The sequence below is a fragment of the Clytia hemisphaerica genome, unplaced genomic scaffold (genome assembly GCF_902728285.1).
Source record: "Clytia hemisphaerica strain Z4C2 unplaced genomic scaffold, Clytia hemisphaerica genome assembly, whole genome shotgun sequence".
NCBI classification, from domain to species: Eukaryota; Metazoa; Cnidaria; class Hydrozoa; order Leptothecata; family Clytiidae; genus Clytia; species Clytia hemisphaerica.
The window spans coordinates 563,998-582,974 of record NW_027104247.1 but is presented as its reverse complement, the minus strand read 5'-3'; the positions used below and the strand labels follow the sequence as shown (position 1 = coordinate 582,974).

General features: G+C 34.6%; 1 protein-coding gene across 1 annotated transcript in view; it reads right to left on the bottom strand.

Annotated features, from left to right (window-relative positions):
• The window catches only part of LOC136816359 (DDB1- and CUL4-associated factor 12-like), a 216,426-nt gene that overhangs the window by 74,639 nt on the left and 122,810 nt on the right, over positions 1-18,977 (bottom strand). The gene's annotated exons all lie outside the window — the stretch shown is intronic.

Genomic DNA, 18,977 nt, shown 5'->3' with positions numbered 1-18,977 from the left:
AAAAGTTCGAAAGGGTGGTAATTTTCTAAAGATTGCTGGAAATGGACCTTTGGATTGTAAAAGGCTATAACTTTTGATCCAAAAGAGTTACCAGTAACATTTACCAGTTACCAGGCTTTTGTCCAAATTTTATCCTAATAACACCGTATTCCTTCCTTTTCAGTTAGAAACTGCTTTAATGGGATTAACTTTCGCGGGGATTGAATTTCGCAGTTGAGCTCTTTCACGAAATTTTAAGATTTTATGGGGACTTAATTTCACGGATGACTCGAATCTCCTAATTCACCTAAATGAATTCACGAAATTGTACAAAAATTGGCAAATTGAATCGGTACATTCGCCAGAATTTTTCTAATGAGTGTGTGTACCGTGAAAAGCACAGGTCGAAATCATATGCCAACCAGTCCAGATTCTATACATCGCGCAATCGAGATAAGTAACCATGACGACTATCCAAGATCTCAAAGTTGATACTTTTACTAGTCATAGCTTTCACTAAATGCCCCCACATAAAGATCATGTCATGCACTTATAAAGCTTTAATGCTTTAAAGATTCAACATTAAAAAATAATCAGGAATAATTGATTGATTTAATTATTGATTGATTGGTTGATTAATTGATTGATTGATTGATTGATTGAGGCGTTTGCTTGAAGAAAAAAAATTATATTCCATTATAAAAAAATACATACTTGAAGAATGCATGCAGCTTGATAACTTAATAAAATTTAAGGAAAAGCTGGAAAAGCCTCTCAAAAATATATTTAAAAAGTTATGGTATCATTATCTTACTGATTTTCACATCTCCTGTTTGTTTGTTTTTTCTCCTAGTTTCTTTCTTATAACGATATATGTCATGATTATTATTCACTAAATAGACATCTTAGATTGTAGGCAAAATATATGGACATACGCAGTGAATAAATCCACAAGGTAACCAATCAGAAATAGCTTGTTTTTTTTCATTGGCTGCTATATATTTCAACATTTCTCTATTCCTACTTTGCCTAATAAACAATAGTCAAGAGGATACTGCGTATAAAATTTATCAAAAAGTTCTGCGCCATCTTAAGTTGGGTGGAATAGAAACTCACTTATCTTAGTTAAGGCCCGGGCTCCACTAGCGTACGCTGTGATTGCACTTCTCAAGCAAAATCTTCTATGTTGTTGGTCAAAAGAAAAGTAAAGGAATGCCATTGTGGTTCATTCAGACGTACAGTCGAGAAAAGTTAAAATGCGCCTAAATTTCTTTTCAAGTGCATAGTCCTTTTTCATGATGCAATCTTTTCTCCAAGCTGATCGCAGCGCAGACAATGAAGAGACGTGCCTTCAGGAAGCTAGACTTTTTGAGTTTATTGCTAGTGATATACTTTCCCTTTATGGTGTTTCTGTATGACTGTCTGTGACTGTGACTGTCAACTTTACATATGCGTACATTCATCTTTTTTGTACTTTGCCGGTTGTTTTACTAAGTTAAGAAGGATTTTCTCGAGTTACGACCATATGATGGTATTTAAAGCTCAAGTATAGGGCTACATACACTACACAATATATTGTCAGGCAATATATTGATGATATATTGCTGAATGTCGACAATATATTGAAAAGGTGTCCGCAATATATTGTCAGCTCGATTTGCAATATTCCAACAATAAAGGGGGATTGTTTACAGAAAGAAAATTCCTTTTTATAATAGAGTACCAGTTGTTTACTTCGTACATTACGGTCCGCAAACAATATTGTCGAATATTGTTCGTCAATATATTGTGTAGTCTAAGTAGCCCTTATAAACAATAAAGGTAGTTATCAATAAAATGACAGACAAAGATAAATTACAGTAGAGTTTGAACAAAAATATCAAATTTACATTTGAAAACTTAAGCAAATTTCTTTAAAGATTCTGGAAGAAGAATTGAAATCATTGCTGAAGTGAACTTCTGACTAAATTACAGTAGTTAGTATTCAGTTTCAAAGACAAGAAACAAAATTTGACATACAAAACACTTTTTCTAGTCAATGAATCAGCTCATCATCATCATAACCAGTCTGCCATTTTGTTTGTTTTGATTTGCTCAAGTAATATTGTAGTTCGTGTTACATCATACACTGTTTTGATTTGCATTTATAACACTCGCTTCACCTTTTCAAACCTAAATCAAAACTAAAATTGTAATATGTAATAATGATAATACCATATAACGTAATATGAAAATATGTATACTACCGTCCCGGAAAAAAACCGAACATTTACGGAAGAGACTAACTACGGATATACTTACGTGACAACAAACAACAAAATTTTGAGATTCCAGTCCAATATCTATGCGTGAAACTATGAGTGCCTCCTTGTCGCTACGCTCCTGCGGGGGCAATTACCAAAAATATAATCGATGCTTTTTAAAAAGAGTCAGTGATAGAGAATCATAACCTAAAGTCTGTCTATTATTTCGTGACATTAAAGTGACATTTCCATAATTAAAAGTTTAGTAATTATTGTTATACATTTGGGGATCATGTGAAAGATTTCTTTTGAAAGGAACTCATTTCAATTACACTTGGAGGTTTCTGGGGGAAATTTGTAAATAGTAAATTGCCTACTGATACAGTCTGCTAGACATTAATATGGCAATATTTGCTCTTCATCTTTGATTTTTTCTACAGTGATTACCTTAAGGGAAGAAATTTTCGTGAGAAGAAATTTTCGCGGAAGAAATTTTCGCGGAATTTAATAAGTGTGTATTCATTTAAAGAGTATCAAATATGAAACAGGCAAGTTGTTTACAGACTTCATTTGAAAGACATTCTTAGGGTTTAAAAATACTTCATGGGTTTCTCAGAGCCATATCTTGTTTCGTTTCGAATATTTTAAGTAAATTGCTGTTAACGCCATTATCAAACAATAGAGAGTCGGGGCGGGATTTATAATGGCAGGAAGAAGGGGCGGGAAGAAATAACAATTACCAAGTCTTTAACAGAAAAATACATCACGTTTAAAAAACGTGACATAAAAGAACCCCAGCGGACCTTCAATTCAATTCACGCAATCACGCAATTCTTTTCCCAAATTCACGCATTCACGCAATGTTTTCTCGCCATTCACGCAATTTCTGTTAACGCAAAGCTTTCCAATTCATGCATTTTTGTTTTCACTTTTCACGCATTCACGCGAGTGAAAAAAACCATGCAAACTGCTGGGGGCCATACATTTGTCAAAAAGAACTGACAAGTGACAAATTTTTACACACAAACATCAACAAGTAAAAAGAATTATGGTTTTAGATATCGTCAATTAAAATGAATGAAAACAATAAAAAGTGAAATTCTTTTTGGAAGTGTCATAAATACTGTAAAACCACCAACAGATTAGCACATTATTAAATTTCCAAATAGAAAATTGGAATTTTAAGACAGAAGAAAATATCAAATAAAGTGCCTTGATCATACGGATAAGGTATGAATGACTCATGGTATCGAGAATCTTCTGGTTTCTTTGTCAGTTCCCTGTTTTAAAAATTTAAGGGGTTTTGGAGAAAATCCTCAAATTTTGTGTCATAAAGAAATTTTTTTGGTATTTCCTCTTTTTTTGGTTGAAAACTGCCAATTCTAAGGTGTAAAAAAGCAAACAGGTGCCAAAATTAATAATAAGCGGCGTTTTTTCCACTTGTATTTCGGCGCCCCTTCAAAATAAAATCGGCCGCTGGGGGGGAGGTCACTGATTTCAAATTTGGTATAAATCAATTTATTATTTCATTTCATTTTTTTAACGAGGCGGCAACGAAGCTACAATCAGTGCCATAATATATTGGCACTTTTGGCTAATATACCATTTTTCGAAAATTGAAGTTCGAGCGAGAATGTCAATTTCAGGGCTTCAACTTGATTTCATCGATTATTTCGATCTGGGGGGGATTTATTGGTTTCTAGGCTGTATTTCAAGCCCTACTGGACCATTTTTTAACTTTTGGATCCTTAAGTCTAGCGTTAAAACTCAGAGTTAAAACTCTACCCTTCGAAACTACTTTAGAGCACTTACAAATCGATTTTGGTTTCAAAACACCCCGGTGAATTTCCATTTTGTGCCAAGTATTTTGTCACTGATTGTAGCAGTGCTTTCTACAAAAACACAAAAGGAGATGGATGTCCAGTTGTTTATATGCTCATACTAGTACACACGTCATTCGGTTTTGAAGGTTAAAATACATTAAAAACTCATATGAGCTTTCACCAAGAGAAAAAAAAAACTTAAAAATGAAAAAAAAGAAGACATTCTTGCTGAAATCATAACAGCTACAAACCTTTGATATAAGGTTTCCCCTAATTCCGCCTAGAGGCACCACTTTTATGAAAGAATATAAGGCTGGAGTTAGGCAAGAATTTTGATTAATTTAATTAACTTAATTATAAACTTCAGGTTACAGAAATTAGAAAAAATAGCTACTTTTGAATCAACAATGATTTATATTTAAAAGAACCTAAAACCATAAGAAAATAAGCTTATTGTTTCTTAAAAACGGTGAAGTGTCTCACCGCCAAGTTAAAAAAATTTATATTCTATTAGGAAAAAGGAAAGCAGCTGGCTAATGTGCTAAAATATCTCATAAAAGAAAACAAAACAATCTCCTACTCAGCTTACTGACTAAGATAAAAGAGACACTCTATATCAAAAGTGTAAAAAGGTTGATGGGACTAAGTACGAGTTATCATAAAACTCCAAAAAAATGGGAAAAACTTTTTGGCATACATAATTTGAAGATACCTGAAGCAGCTGAAAATGTAAATTAGCAGAGCTTGGAAGAAAAATTCTACTATCTAAAATCTCAGCAAATATAAGATACGAAAACTGTACACCAACAAACATGACCAATGCCACATTTAATAATTCGATGTTCAACAACAACTCAACAATTTTGATCAGCAACCATACCAGTAATACGGAATTATTTTGTCAAGTTCATTTACAAAGATTTCTGGCCATCAAACACGACCATCAAGTCTTCTTGGTGATCTATTTGACATTATTGGCAATCTGTGGTTGTTTAGTCAACTCTTTAGTCGTTTATCTTTTGTTCATCACAAATCAATTGGCAAACCAATCTTTCAGGTATGATGAAAACAACACCCCTGTCTCATTGACCCTGTGAGAAATGATTACATAATATATACCATAAACTTTGTCCCAAAAATCAAATCATTCCGGTTAGAAAAGTTCCCTAAACCGAACTCTGATGAGACCTTCTTGGAAACCCCCTGGGAGGGGGCACTCACGCGGCACAAAATTAGGTCTTGAAATTGGACTTTTATAAAATGTAGTGAAAATTTAGTCAACTTTGAGTAGATTTGGGTGAAGAATCGACCCTTACGTTGCATTTTCTTGAAAAAATTAGGCCTTTTTAGGCCCAATTTTCACCCTTAAAGAGTATTTTTCCATCTTGCTCATTATTTCGACCCTTACAGCAGTACACTTTGGGAAGCTTGGAAAAAGGACCCTTAAGGACAGTACAGAGAAGGTGTCTTTACGATGAGATTTGGAATATCAGCTGTACACTATAGCTAGTCAGGTGGACAGTAAGGGGGTTTGGCTGGGGTTTTGACTGCAAGTTTTTAAATATGTAGTGAAGGTAGAATTTTAAGGTAAATTTATCTTTCATTTTTAGGCTTATCTTTTACGCATCCATCAACGATATTTTGGTAAATCTTGTAACTCTCTATCGAGTCCCAGTACACATCATACCAAATTCAATGACATGTCCTTACATGGTTGCAGAGCGTTTTTTATCTCCTTTCACGCGATACTCAGCGGCAACCCTAGTATGTTTGATAGGAATCGATCGTTACTTTCGAGTTAAGTTTTTACAAGATTACCAATCAAGATTCACAAAATTACGGTTTAACATTTTGTTGTTTATTTGCTTACTGGTTGTTATTTACCAGAGTCTCGTTCAATTGATCATGATTCCATTCTTAAATGACCATAACACATCACAATATACAAATCCAATAAATCTACTCACCCTTATCATCTTTATTGCATCTTATCTCAATTCATTTAAAATATTGAGAAGACATCAACGATCCACAAATGCCAATCTGCAAAGATCCAACAGAGATATCATGAAAATTACAAAATTCTTCTTTTTGTTGTATTTCATTTCATATGGTATCTTATTCATCCAATATGCAGCAAAAAGGATCTTTCCGGAATCAATGCAAAGGTTCATCAAGGAGAATTTCATAATTTATGTTGAAGTGAGTGCTTCATCTTACGTCATAAATGGAATAATTAATGGAATTGTAGTGTTAAGAATCAACCGAGCCATCAAAAGAAAGATTAAAGAGCTACAACGGAAACTTCGAGGTTGGTTATTTGGAAATCAGGTAGTGGCTGTACAGGAAGGCCCGGCTGTCTCCCAAGGTAAATCCTCATCTAGCAGCGAATCCAATGGTCAATCTACAAACGAAAGTAAGGTGTGATTTGGAAATTATTGTAAACAATGAAAAATCTCGTACCCAGAACCAATTGCACCATTTTTTGATTTTACTGATGCAATGGACTTTATACAAACGCGAGTCATGAAAAAGCGAACTAACCCAGCTGACACACAACGTTGTTTCAACGTTCATTTAACATTATATGGACGTTGTGAACGTTAAATAAACGTTGAAAAAGCGAACTAAGAGACTGAGAATGAGTTTAAACAATGGATAGTTGACATGAGCAAACCCAATGTTAGTATACAAACACCCCCTTCTCACAGACCCACTAGGAACCCTTCCCACTGGAAAACTGCCCAAAATATCGTCCCCAGTGGAAAATTATACTCCAATTTTTGTCCCCACTGAATGTAATCAAATAAACCAATCTTCACTTCAGAATTTAAATCCCCGGTCATAAAAATATGGGAATACCAAAACCCATCGAGTTTCACTCCATTATTTCTATCCCCACGCACTGGCTGAAATAATTCTACTGGGTCTTTGAGAAGGGGGTGTATTACAAAGAAATAATATATTTATTTATATACTTACTATTAATGTTAGACTTTCATTTTGGGGTGGTTTAGAATTTTAAAAAGGTGTTTTTTGTACCATACCATACTACCAACCAAATTTCAAACTAGTTACTTCTCCTCACGGTTTTTGTAATGTAAGGAATTGCTGAAAATTTTTGATGGCATCAGCCATCATGCTATATTGAACAAGAAATTGAAAAGTCTTTTTTGTTTTATAATTTCCAAGAAGTGATCGTAAAACTATCAAGTCCTTTATAAATGTACCCTGAGATTAAGGCTTTTTTTATCCTGAATATTTAATAAATTTTTGTTTAAATGATATATTCGACATAAAATTATTTGTACTGAAAATGTGTCAATTTTATGACACCTTACTGTCAGAGATCATGCTCAGGGTGTGTGAAGATTTTAAATGTGAAAAACGATAATATTTTGAAGATAAATAAAAGTTGGGAATTTACTGAAAATATGATGTCAAAATTGATAATAATATTAGTTTGTCGGTTTAGCACAAAGTCACCCTCTTGTACGAATAATGTTGTATAACTTAATTCTTTTTTGATTACTGTAACATTAAAATAAAATCACTTAAAAGTCGGCAAATTTACAATTGGCATAAAAACTTAACACTTTTAATTTTTATCCTTTTTTTCTTGTGAAAAAAGCACCGAAAAAATGAAAAATTATCAATCGAATTATGCATTACAAACAAAGGCTAAGTTAACTTCAATTGTTATCACAGAGAATACATCTATAACCAACCTTGTTGAAAACACATTTTTTTATATAAGAAAAAACTATATAAGAACATAAGGCTTCGATGGCAAAAATGTTAAGAACAAGTTGAGAACATTTTAAGGCTTTAGGGACTCTAAACAGCCAATTTTTTTAGGAAAATGGACAAAAATACATAAAAATGCTAAGAACAGAACATTTTTAGGCTTGAAACTCGAAAAGTTAAGAACATCTGAAGGCTTCAAAAATTTTAAATGCTCTTATAAAAAAATGTGAACATCAAAAGTTTACTGATGTTATACCGGTAAGATTCCACCGACTTCTACGTGATCTTTTCACTGTTTTCCCTGGAAAATCGGCTGATAACAGGTTTTTTCATGATATATCGGGGTTTTTAGTCCAGGAAAGAAAATCTTCCTCAAAATGACGGTACTACCCACAGATCTATAAAGCCCGAAGAGCTAGATGCTTTTCTTTGGCTGAAAAGTGTGCCGTGGTTCGGTAGGAAATCCTACCTAGGTCACATGACATTACAAAAGAATTTCAGCGCTTGGCCAATCAGAAGCTTCGCGGATTTTCGAAAACAATTGCAAACAATATTTTCTGCGATATTTACTTTTTTTATTTGGAAAAGCTTAAAACACCCCATCTAGTTCTCCTGGCTTTAAAGAAATCTGCTGTACCTCTGGCGTCAATCGATAACGTATAACCAAACTTGGTTTAATCAAAAATAGCATTGTCTATCACCCTTGAAACGCGTTCGTCACAAATGAAGCCATTTAACTGCAATCCCCTTATTCAGAAGGCGTTGAAAGATAGAGGTATATTAAGAGTGATAGCCACGCCCTTCTTCAGATGTATGAGAGCGGATAGACCATCGCTACACAAAGTTGTTTTTTAAAACCTTTTTGTAATCTAAATGAAGATTTAGTTCATCAGTGTCTAGAGATTACGAAATTCAAAAAATAAAAACCGCAAATGTTCATGATATACCAACAAGATTTTTGATTCGTAACTTTTGACAACAAATTATACAACTAGGCTATTTCGGATCAAATATCTGAAAGCTCTAGTTTAGTTTATCGGTAAAAATGTTCCATAAAATTTTTGGCCGCCAAGTCATCTTTTCGTCACTTTTTTACCGACAAATCTTCTACCGATAAAGGCACTGTAATTTTATGACCGCAGTCGAGGGCGGCCCGAAGGCTCCCTTTTCTCTAGCTGTCTACTCCTTAGATTCTCCATATACATTTGATCCATCTCTTTAGTTGCTGAAAATCAAGTAGAGAGGCATCAAGTACCGTTTTGGGAATCTTTGATGGGAGTTGATCAATCCACAAACTCAATGCATCTCCCCCCTTTTTGCAGACCATGCCATCTTGAAATTTATGTACATTAGAACAACTTTTAACAGACTAAATCAAACCATAAAAACTATTAATCTCCCCAATTAGATAACGTTTTAAGGTGTTTTGAGGGCAATAAATTTTCTTCCTCGCCTAAACATGATTTTTTTTCCAAAATATTGTCCCCTCGCACTCAAAATGGCTCGCCGGGACCGGGACCCATGCCTTGTAGAATATCATATCTATTGCCTATCATCATTAAAAAACTCCAGTTTGAATTAAGAATTTTATCACACTGGTATCACACACAAAAGGAGTGATACATGTTTTTATATAAGATCAGCCAAAATCTTTAAGCCATTGGATATCTTCTTGTGTTTTAGCTGAAGGATTTTCTTGAAATATTCTTAATTTCACCCTTTTGTAATTATTTTTGGAAATTTTACCTAAGAAATTGGTTGATTTGGAGATTAAAATGTTTTCAGCTTATTTCTAATATTCTTATTCTTACATAGTTTGTTCTTATATAGAACTTGTATATCATAGACATAAAGTCTTTTGATGAAAAGGGAGTAGCATATTTTGGCGTGTGGTTTATGATAATATGCGGAACATTTTTTCACCCTGATTTTCATGAGAATGAGAATAAAAATATTTTGATCATCATTTTCTTTTTGGTCAGATTGAGGAAGGCATTGATGCAATGGGGGCAGGCATACCAGACTTAAAACTAATTTATTTGTTATTGTGTTTTAATGTAATTTTGTCTTGATGGTGGCGATTTAATTATAACTGGAGTTTAATTCAATTTTCCATTTTTTGGATTGCAGTTTGAAATCATTTAATATATAATGGTAAAGATCAGATTTATATACACCCCTGTCACAGCCCCGGCGAAACTCCTTCTCACAAAGGTGATAAAAATTATAGAGAAATCCCGATGGGAATAGAAATTCTATTGTTTCAAGATTGAAAAATTCAGTGATGGTTTTGGAGCAATTTTTCACATTGAATTTCGAATTTGGATTAATCTTCCAAGTTGTGCTGAAGAAATTGTCGGGTATTTTTCCCGCCGGGAACGAAATTTTGGCCTAATGAGTCAAAGTTTCGGATTTTATTTGAAGCAATTGAGATATGGAGAGTCCAGTGAAAGGAAGTTATTAGCGCTGTGTTTTTCACTCCAACGAGATGGTGTAACTGTTGACGCAATTATTTTGTATGAAAAGTAAATATATTTAAGCAAAACCAGGAAGCTTTAAATATCTTCATACCAAAAAATGAAGTTTTTAGCATCAAAGAACAAAAAGTACTTCTTCTTCATTTTCCAAAATTTTTCGAATGAATCATTCCTGCTCAAAGATTATCGTACTCTGAATTATATTTTCAATGATAATGATAATAAACAAACTTTAGTCCACACTTAAAAGTAAATTAACTTAAAAAATATTTGAATACTTCATAACTTCAATTTAGGAAATACTATGAAAAATCTCGTCAACATTGTCAAATATATTACACCGAATGAAGTTTAAACAAAACTAAGGCGGTTCTAATGGTCTAAAGCATAAAAAAAAAGACGTTTATCGTATTCGTGACACATAAGTCGCAGAAACTCCCCTTAGCTACAAAAAGTGCCTTATCATTTGATAAAATCAAGTAGTCTTTCCATTCTGTAATTTTTCAATTTTTTTTTTCTAAATTGATATTGATATGAGGACTTAGTGGCTACATCAAAATACCATGGTCAAGCATTCTATTTATCCAAATGTCTTTTCAAATGAGTATAATTTGATTAATGGTTTTTCTTATCGGGTTTTAAAACATTGAATTTTTCTATACACGCAATAAACTATTAATAAAAATTCTTATATGGGTTTTCTTGCCACTTCCAAAAAGAAAAATTTGATTACTACGCAGGCATCTCGTTCCGGGCGTATAGTAGCGTAAGATGGTCTAATGTCGACATCCCTCTTCTAATTTTGACATCCATCTTCAGAGATAGGAATAATAGGAAGGTCAAAATCACTGATATATTCTTTCCCCTCTGATTGCTAAGGAAAAAAAAGTTTCCATAAGCGATCCTGACCTTCCTATTATTCCTATCTCATAAAAAGGGTGTCAAAATTAGATGAGGGGTGTCGACATTAGACCAATCTACGGTAGGGTGGTAGAGATTGATTACTGGGAGTCAACATAATAAAATTTAGAATGGTGCACCTTATTATATAGCAAGGATTTTATATTTTTGGATTTTGGATTTTGGATAGTAGAGCCCTGTTAGAAATTTTCAAAACGTGGGAATAAAATGTTTGAGCTCAATGTTGGTTTGAATGAAAATTTTACCAAGAAAGCGAGGGTACTTATGAATTTTTGGCGATCAAATTTACTAAAAATGAACTGCAAAATAAAGTGTCTCATTTCAAAATTTAATGTCGTTACCAATAGGGATAGCGGTCTATTGAAATTTTATGAGGATGACAATTCGGGGTTTTTTTTATCTCATGTTTGGCCAATCACCCAGTGATTAGAGCCTCACAGCGAGTCTTTGATAGGTGTTATAAGAGCTCTATGATTATTATAAAATATTCTTTATTCTTTAGTCAGTTAAGCTTTTGCGCAAAATGATGGTGATTTCGTAATAAGCGTATCAATCAATCAGACGAAATGCTACTAAAGTCTACAGAGAAAGAAAGGTTTTGATATTTTTCTCATTCTGCTTCTGGTATTTAACTCCTCGAGGTATTCAAGAAATGCTTTTGTTATGAGTTTTGTGGGTTACACTTTATGACGCAGAACGGTTGAAAGGAAGAGCCGGACAGAAGGTAATACTAACATACCTTTTCGACCGTAGCCGCCAATTGCCGTGCGGGAATTTTTTTGTCCGTTTTACCACCCTAAAAGGGCCCTAAAACCATCCTAGTCTTTTTTTATGTACATATAGACACTAGAAAAAGGTGTTAAGTTTAGGGTGTTAAAAAGGACAAAAATACCCGCGTGGTAATTGGTGGCTACGGTCGAAAAGGTGTATTAGGCTAGACAGTACTACACTGAAGTTATGAAAATTGTTCTGCCTGTTTTTATGGTGAACATTTTATGGCTAAGGTAATTTTTCTATTTAAAGTTTGGGTATACACCAGGCCGGGTGGAAGCGGGGAGACTGGGGAGACTTCAGCCTCCCCACTTCTGAGCAAATGAGATATTTTCTCAAATTCCTCACGAATTTTATCTCATTTTTAGCATACCGCCCCCCCCCCACATTTACGGCTGTTCCGCCGGGTCTGTACACAGACTACCCTTGGACAGCCAAACTCGAAAAATTAAGATTAGAGACTAATTGGGTATACGGAATAAGTAGTGACAGTAGAGTTTAGGATAAACAACTCTGTCACTGTTTACTATGACCCGGCCTTATTTTGAATATTTCTTAGTGTAATTTTGTCAATTTGCGTTACATTGCATTTAGTTGATTCTTAACAGCTTTACCTGTAGGTGCTTTGATTGTCGCGAGGGTCTAGTTTTTTTTTAGTATTGAATCTCTGGATATACTCACGATACCTTTTTCCAATTTATAATAAATAAGTTATTGCAATCAATGAGATAAGGCATCACAAACCTAAAACGTTTGGTTTTTGTCATTGAAAAAATGTATATTCTAAATTTTGAAAAAAAATTGAAATTTCACGGATCGCCTTGGCACTTTTTTGAGGTAATACAAAAGCTCAGTTTCAAAGTTTTTTTTCCCGATCTTTACTGTATCATCAGAGACAGAAAGACGCCTTCCCGAGGTAGCTCTAAAGTCGTAAACAAGGTGATTATGTAATCTCAGGGCGTCAACTATAATTGCCTTAAGATTTTCGCCATTGGCGAAATTCAAAAGACCGAAAAGGCTTTAATCAGGCAATCTTTTAAAATCGCTTTTACCAATTTCACATTGGCTAAAAACTTTACGCAAAAAACATGTTTTTCAAAGGTCTTTGTGGCTTTGGAAAATGTAAAGCTAATTGATAGAGACCTCAATGACATAAATCTCTGTCTACACTAATTCTGATAAATGCGGGCTAAAATTTAATGTCAAATAGTTAGTCACAGTATACAGTATATCTCTATTGTTTAATACAGTTGACGATCGAAATAGAGAGTGTCAACTGAATTGGTTGAAGGTTAGGTAATAATTCAATCGTAAAAACAAATTATTTTTCACTTAGGGTAAAATAACAAAACACCCCTGTCTCAATACCCTGGCGAAAATGTTTTGGTCAATGCAAATCGAAAATTACCAGTCAAAAACACAGCGGAGGTTTTGAATTTTATTGTTTCCAGTCCAAAAATTAGATTCTAAAAAGGTGAAACAGGCCCGACGGAATAACTGTTAAAGTGGGGAGGCTGAAGGCTCAAAATAAGATAAAAGCTGCTAGGAATTTAAGAAAAAATCTCATTTGCTCAAAAGTGGGGAGGCAACTGAAGTCTCCCAAGTCTCTCCGCTTCCGCCGGGTCTGTAAGAGTTTATTTTGCCGGGGATTTGTACCTATTCTGTGTTTCTGAGCTAACTAAAGTAAAAGAATTGGTCTTAAAGTTATACACATAAAATTAATCAGTTTTTAACGCAGTTTCTAATCAAGATGACTTATTATAAATTAGATAAAATATGATTCGTTATATAATGTGCATGTCTTAGGGGGTTGGCTTATTTGACATTTTGAAGTTATAAGCGCTTATATGTGAGTCTTATCTGAGTTAAAACTACCAGCTTAGATTTACTGATACTATTACTTGAAATGATAAGCTCTTCGTTTTGTCGTTTGACTGATTGATACGTGTTATTTGAGTAATAATTATTTTTAGCTGAAGAAAACTCTAAAATGGCTTTTCTCACTTCCATGGCTTCTCTAGCCTGGATCCGAATCATTTCTAATTGGTCACTTGATGCTTATAAACCCAGGGTCAGTTAAGTTTTAGGTCCTTTTACCTTCGCGCAGTAATTGAATCGAGAAAGTAAGCATGCAATGCCTTCTGATATTATTGAAATGCAAATCGCTTTGAAACATAAAACATAAGGAGGTTCAAGCCTAAACATATAGGCTATCGCCACTCTTATGCAAAATATTCCCAGCTCGTAAAAAGAAGGTTGTCCCTATGTTTACCATGTATTGCGACACCAAAAAATTTTTTTCGTAGTCTAATTTGATGTAAAATGAATACTATATGCTTCATATTTTGTTGAGAACATTTCTTGATGGGACCATTTCTTGATTGGACCGGAAAATTTGTTCAATTTACATAATTTTGCGAATTACATGGGTTTGAATTATAGGAGTTTTCTTGTAACGTTTTCTGAGGGGACCACATAATCTGTTCGAATTAAGTGAGTTTTTTAATTAAAGGAGTTCGAATTACATGAGTTCAACACAAGATAAAACGTCCGTTTCATCCTCTGCTTGAGCTTAACAGGATGATACGTGCTCCATATTTGTCTCGTTTTTTGAATAGCATGACATTAAGACATACGCAATAAGAATCACCCAGATAGTCTTTACAGGTTGAATTTCAGAAAAATCAAACCGCGGAGCTGACGGGATCCAAGTCGAGGAAAAGAAGGTCAAACCTCCTAGTTTTTTTTTTTAAATCTTACAGATACGTCCCCTTGATTTTAGTATCTTTTAAAGTGGATTTTCGTGAGAATCCATAAATCTCTTTTTTGATTTTCCAGCGTTGTTTTAGGCAGGGTGATTTTTGTGAACAAAAATTTATGACCTCCTTGACATGGAAATGATTTAGCCCGTTCGTGTAAAGTGATCAGGTCATTCCAAGTCCGAGAGATGAATAGTCGTTCAAAGTTTTAGAAGTGTACCGAGGTTAAGCCAGCTCAGAAATAGGTCTTTTCACTAAAAACAATGAAAACAGAAGGAGATCTTTCTTTTATAACTTCCCACGCATCTTTGAGCGCTCAACTTACTTAAACACAATGTCATGTCTAAATTCCTGAATTTTTGATAAACATATTTCAAGCAACTAAAAAATTTGAAGATCAGATCTTTTATGGTTCGACTATTAGAAAGATAAGAAGCCATTAGTTTTTAAGAGAGGTTTATTTTTTGCTCTACCTTGAATATTATGAGACGCTTGACTTTGTGATGGTAAAATATTATGCATATTTTCAAATATGGGAGTCCGATGTTGTCTGGTTAGTTACCAAACCACAAATTGCAGTGAATGTTTGTCTATATCATTTATATTCATCAGACAATTGCAGTTATTAAGGAACTTTTGCTGGGTATCAAAAGACCGAACCCAAAACTCATAGCCAAAGTCCCCCCCAGGGGGGGTAGGGTATGTGCGAGCCATAAGGGTCCCTTTTTCACACCCTCGAAAGTCTCTCAAAGGGGTACAAAAACCATTAAAAAGAGAATTGAGTCTCTGTAAGGGTTCAAAATCCCGAAATTCAAAATTTCCTTTCTCAAGGTTCGTGATTTTCCAGAATTCGGACAAAAATCTAGTGAAAATCGATAAAAATTATGAGAAAAGTCTCTCTAAAGGTCCCAAAGTCCCTTAGCTTGTTTTTTACCAACTCTGTTAGTTCTCACGAGAGGTATTTGCACTAATTGCCATCCGTAGAATTAAAGAGTGGTGAAAATGGATCTGGTTATTACTAGATTGACCACGCCCTTTGGCTTTAATCCGTAAGATCATATTTCTTTGACGTCACATATAGAGTTACTTATTCGTTAAAGAATTTTAAGTCTGGATTTGGACATGGGATATTGTATAACATTTAGACAGCTGATATCGAAAAATGTTATTAAGTGATCCGTATAAAATCTGAACTTGAAATACAGATGGATGGATGGTGATTTTCTGAGGTGCCAAAATTTCTACAATCATGGTCGTAATATTTGAGAAAAAGGGAAATTCACCGGGAAGTTTTGAAACCACAATCGATTTGTAAGTGCTCTAAAGTAGGTTGGAAGGGGTAGAGTTTTAACTCTGATTTTAACTCTGATTTTAACATGGGACTTAAGACTTTAAAAGATCAAAAATGGCCCACTAAGGCGAATAATATAGCCTGGAAGTCTATAAATCCGAGCCAAATTGAAATATGCGATTAAAGTTAAGAGATGGCCCAAAATCGACTTTCTCGCCCGAACTCCAAATTTCGAAAAACGAGGAAATAAGCTTAATTCTCAATAGATTTCGACCATGATTGTAGACGGTTATGGTTTTTAAGACTCCCTTCAATAAGCCTGAAGATAATTATCAAATCTTTGATCGAAAGTCTAAAAAGATTAATACCCTAATAGTAGCACTATTCAAAGCTGGTACTAGTATCTATTGTGATTGGTACCGGTTGGGTACAGCTTTGCTTAAAACTCAGCCGATCAAATATGGTGGATATAGCTAATTAAGGGTTTTGAATAAATACACCAGAGGCCAATGACCCTCTAGATATGATTTGGTTGTTATTGGAAGAAGTATGTAGTCGACTATTTCTAGGGAAAAACACATTTGAATAGCCAAACGTTGATAGTAAAAAAGTAACTTTATGATGAATCTTGCAAAAGATATTTTGTTCATTTTGAATTTCTCCACCCATTTGGTTATACGCTGGTTAAGATAAAGGATATGTTTAATCTTTCTATCAGTTTTTTGATTTGAACACATGAAGTATGATATACGGTTGTGATTCCTGGTGACTGTCGTATTAGCGAACTTGTAATTTTAGGAAAATCAAACTTCCTGATGACAGACCATCAAAAACAATAAATTATCTATTTTTGATGGAAAAATCGATTGCTTTTGGTTTTTAACTTAATTGTCATATGCGATGATAAAGTGAGGATTTTAGTAATTCATGTTGTTGGTGTTATTGGTGTTTGGAAAAAATGTTCTTTTGATGGGTGTTAGACAAAGCTATATCCACCATCTTTGGTCGCCAATGTTAAAAGCACCATCGCAGTATTAAAAACGGTGCTACATCATCACAGTATTCAAAGAAAGTAGATCTAGTACTCTCGATGCACATTTATCGCTATTGAGTAGTGCGTGGTACCATTAGGGTGCCACTTTTAGAGAAACACTGATCAAATATCGTGCCTTGCTGGAAATTGGTATATAAAGGTCAGTGCCTACCACAACTTGATGTTCATGACGTAATCTTTAATATGGAAGCTCCCCAAAAAACGCTGGGTGTTTACCACTAATTCTGAATTCAAACAATAAAAGAAGTGGCAAATGCCCGAGCTATTTTGGATGCTTCCCAGTAGCGTGGTGGCAGGGGAGAGCGCCCCCACCCCCAGGCGCCGATTTCTTTTTTGGGCGGGCGCTGAGAGACAAGAGCAAGACGCGTCTCTGATTACTAATTTCAGCACCCCTTTGCTTTTTTACACCTCAAAATTAGCAGTTTTCAGGGAAAAATAGAAAAAATCTCCCAAAATTTTCGTGCTTCCTTCGCTCGCCTAATTTCTACAAACCTATTTCATTTTTAATAGGGCGCACCAAAACCCCAACCCCCAGTTTGGCCTTATTTTGGTCGACCCACCACGCTACTGCCGTATAAAACATTACGTCATGAATCAGTTCATGGATACAAAAACAAGAGTGGTTACGATGAAAGTTGACAAATAATCGGTCATAATGTCAAACCAAAAGCTATCAACAAACCGTTTAGCACTTTGTCAAAATTCATAAAGTTTCAAGATATTTATAGAAATATGTTTAGACTCATACATCTCCTTATTCTTTTATAAGAGTAGAAGTCTGAGGTTACCTCTAGTCTTTGAGTTATTTACACGTGGTTACATTTATAAGTAAGGTTGTGGTGTGGTAAGGAAGGACTGATCTAAGGAGCTTCTAAGAATCCGGTATTTAACAGGATTACGACGTCGATTATTCGCTGTCGCTGTTATTTTATGGAAAAAATTACCGGTATATTTTGCTAATTTGTGCCCGTGGAAGCGGGGTGGTCTCACCTGAGTATCTGTTTCATAGTACCGTAAGTGTATCACAACCTTTGACTGCAAATAAATGATTTTGTCAAACTATGATACTCACCACTTTATGATCTGCTGTGCTTTTACATAGCAGCGAAGAGAGAACCTAATTTTTTTCTATTGGCAATGTACCAAAATAACAAGACTTGGCCGTGAGTATCATAATGTCTGAATTGCGAATGCGAATGCGAATGCGAATGCAAATGCCAGTACAGAATCTTCCGTTTATCACAACTACAATAAAAGTGCATCATTTTTCAGGGGCGGTAAACGTACGAGACTCTCGACTTTCTACATAGTTAAAATTTTTGACGAGGATTTTAAGAATTCGAATGCTATTACCCAGTTGATGGGACGTTACAGAGTCGTTTTGTATTTGGGTATAAATTTTCAAAGAATCTTTCCACCAGAATGAATATGGTTTGCGAATTTTTCCAGTGGGTAGGCGTTTCCACCGGGGCTGTAACACAGGGGTGTAGATTAATTTGAGACCTTTAAGTTCCCTCTGAGTCTCTTTGAAAGCCTTTTAGGGGAAATCCATAAAATTTAGTTCCCTGTATTCTCTCAGTGTTTAAAATAAGGAATGAAATTTCCTATACAAAAATCATTCTTTTAACATTTTTATCAAGCTAAATACTTCACATACACTCTGAACCGCAAATCTGTTCGAGCTTCGAGCTTTTCATGACAGATTCCATTATTTGGCCGAAAACACTCAGACAGTCTCCTAGAAGTACTCAAATTTATAACCAAATAAATGTTTCGTTCCTATAGACGCTAAGTGAACATAGTTATGTAATCGATTTTTATGGTCTCGGTAAGTTTGTTAGTGTCAGTAAAGCACCGTTAGTTTTGAAAGTGCATTATACCAGTTCGGGTTTTATTTAGCGCGAATCAAATT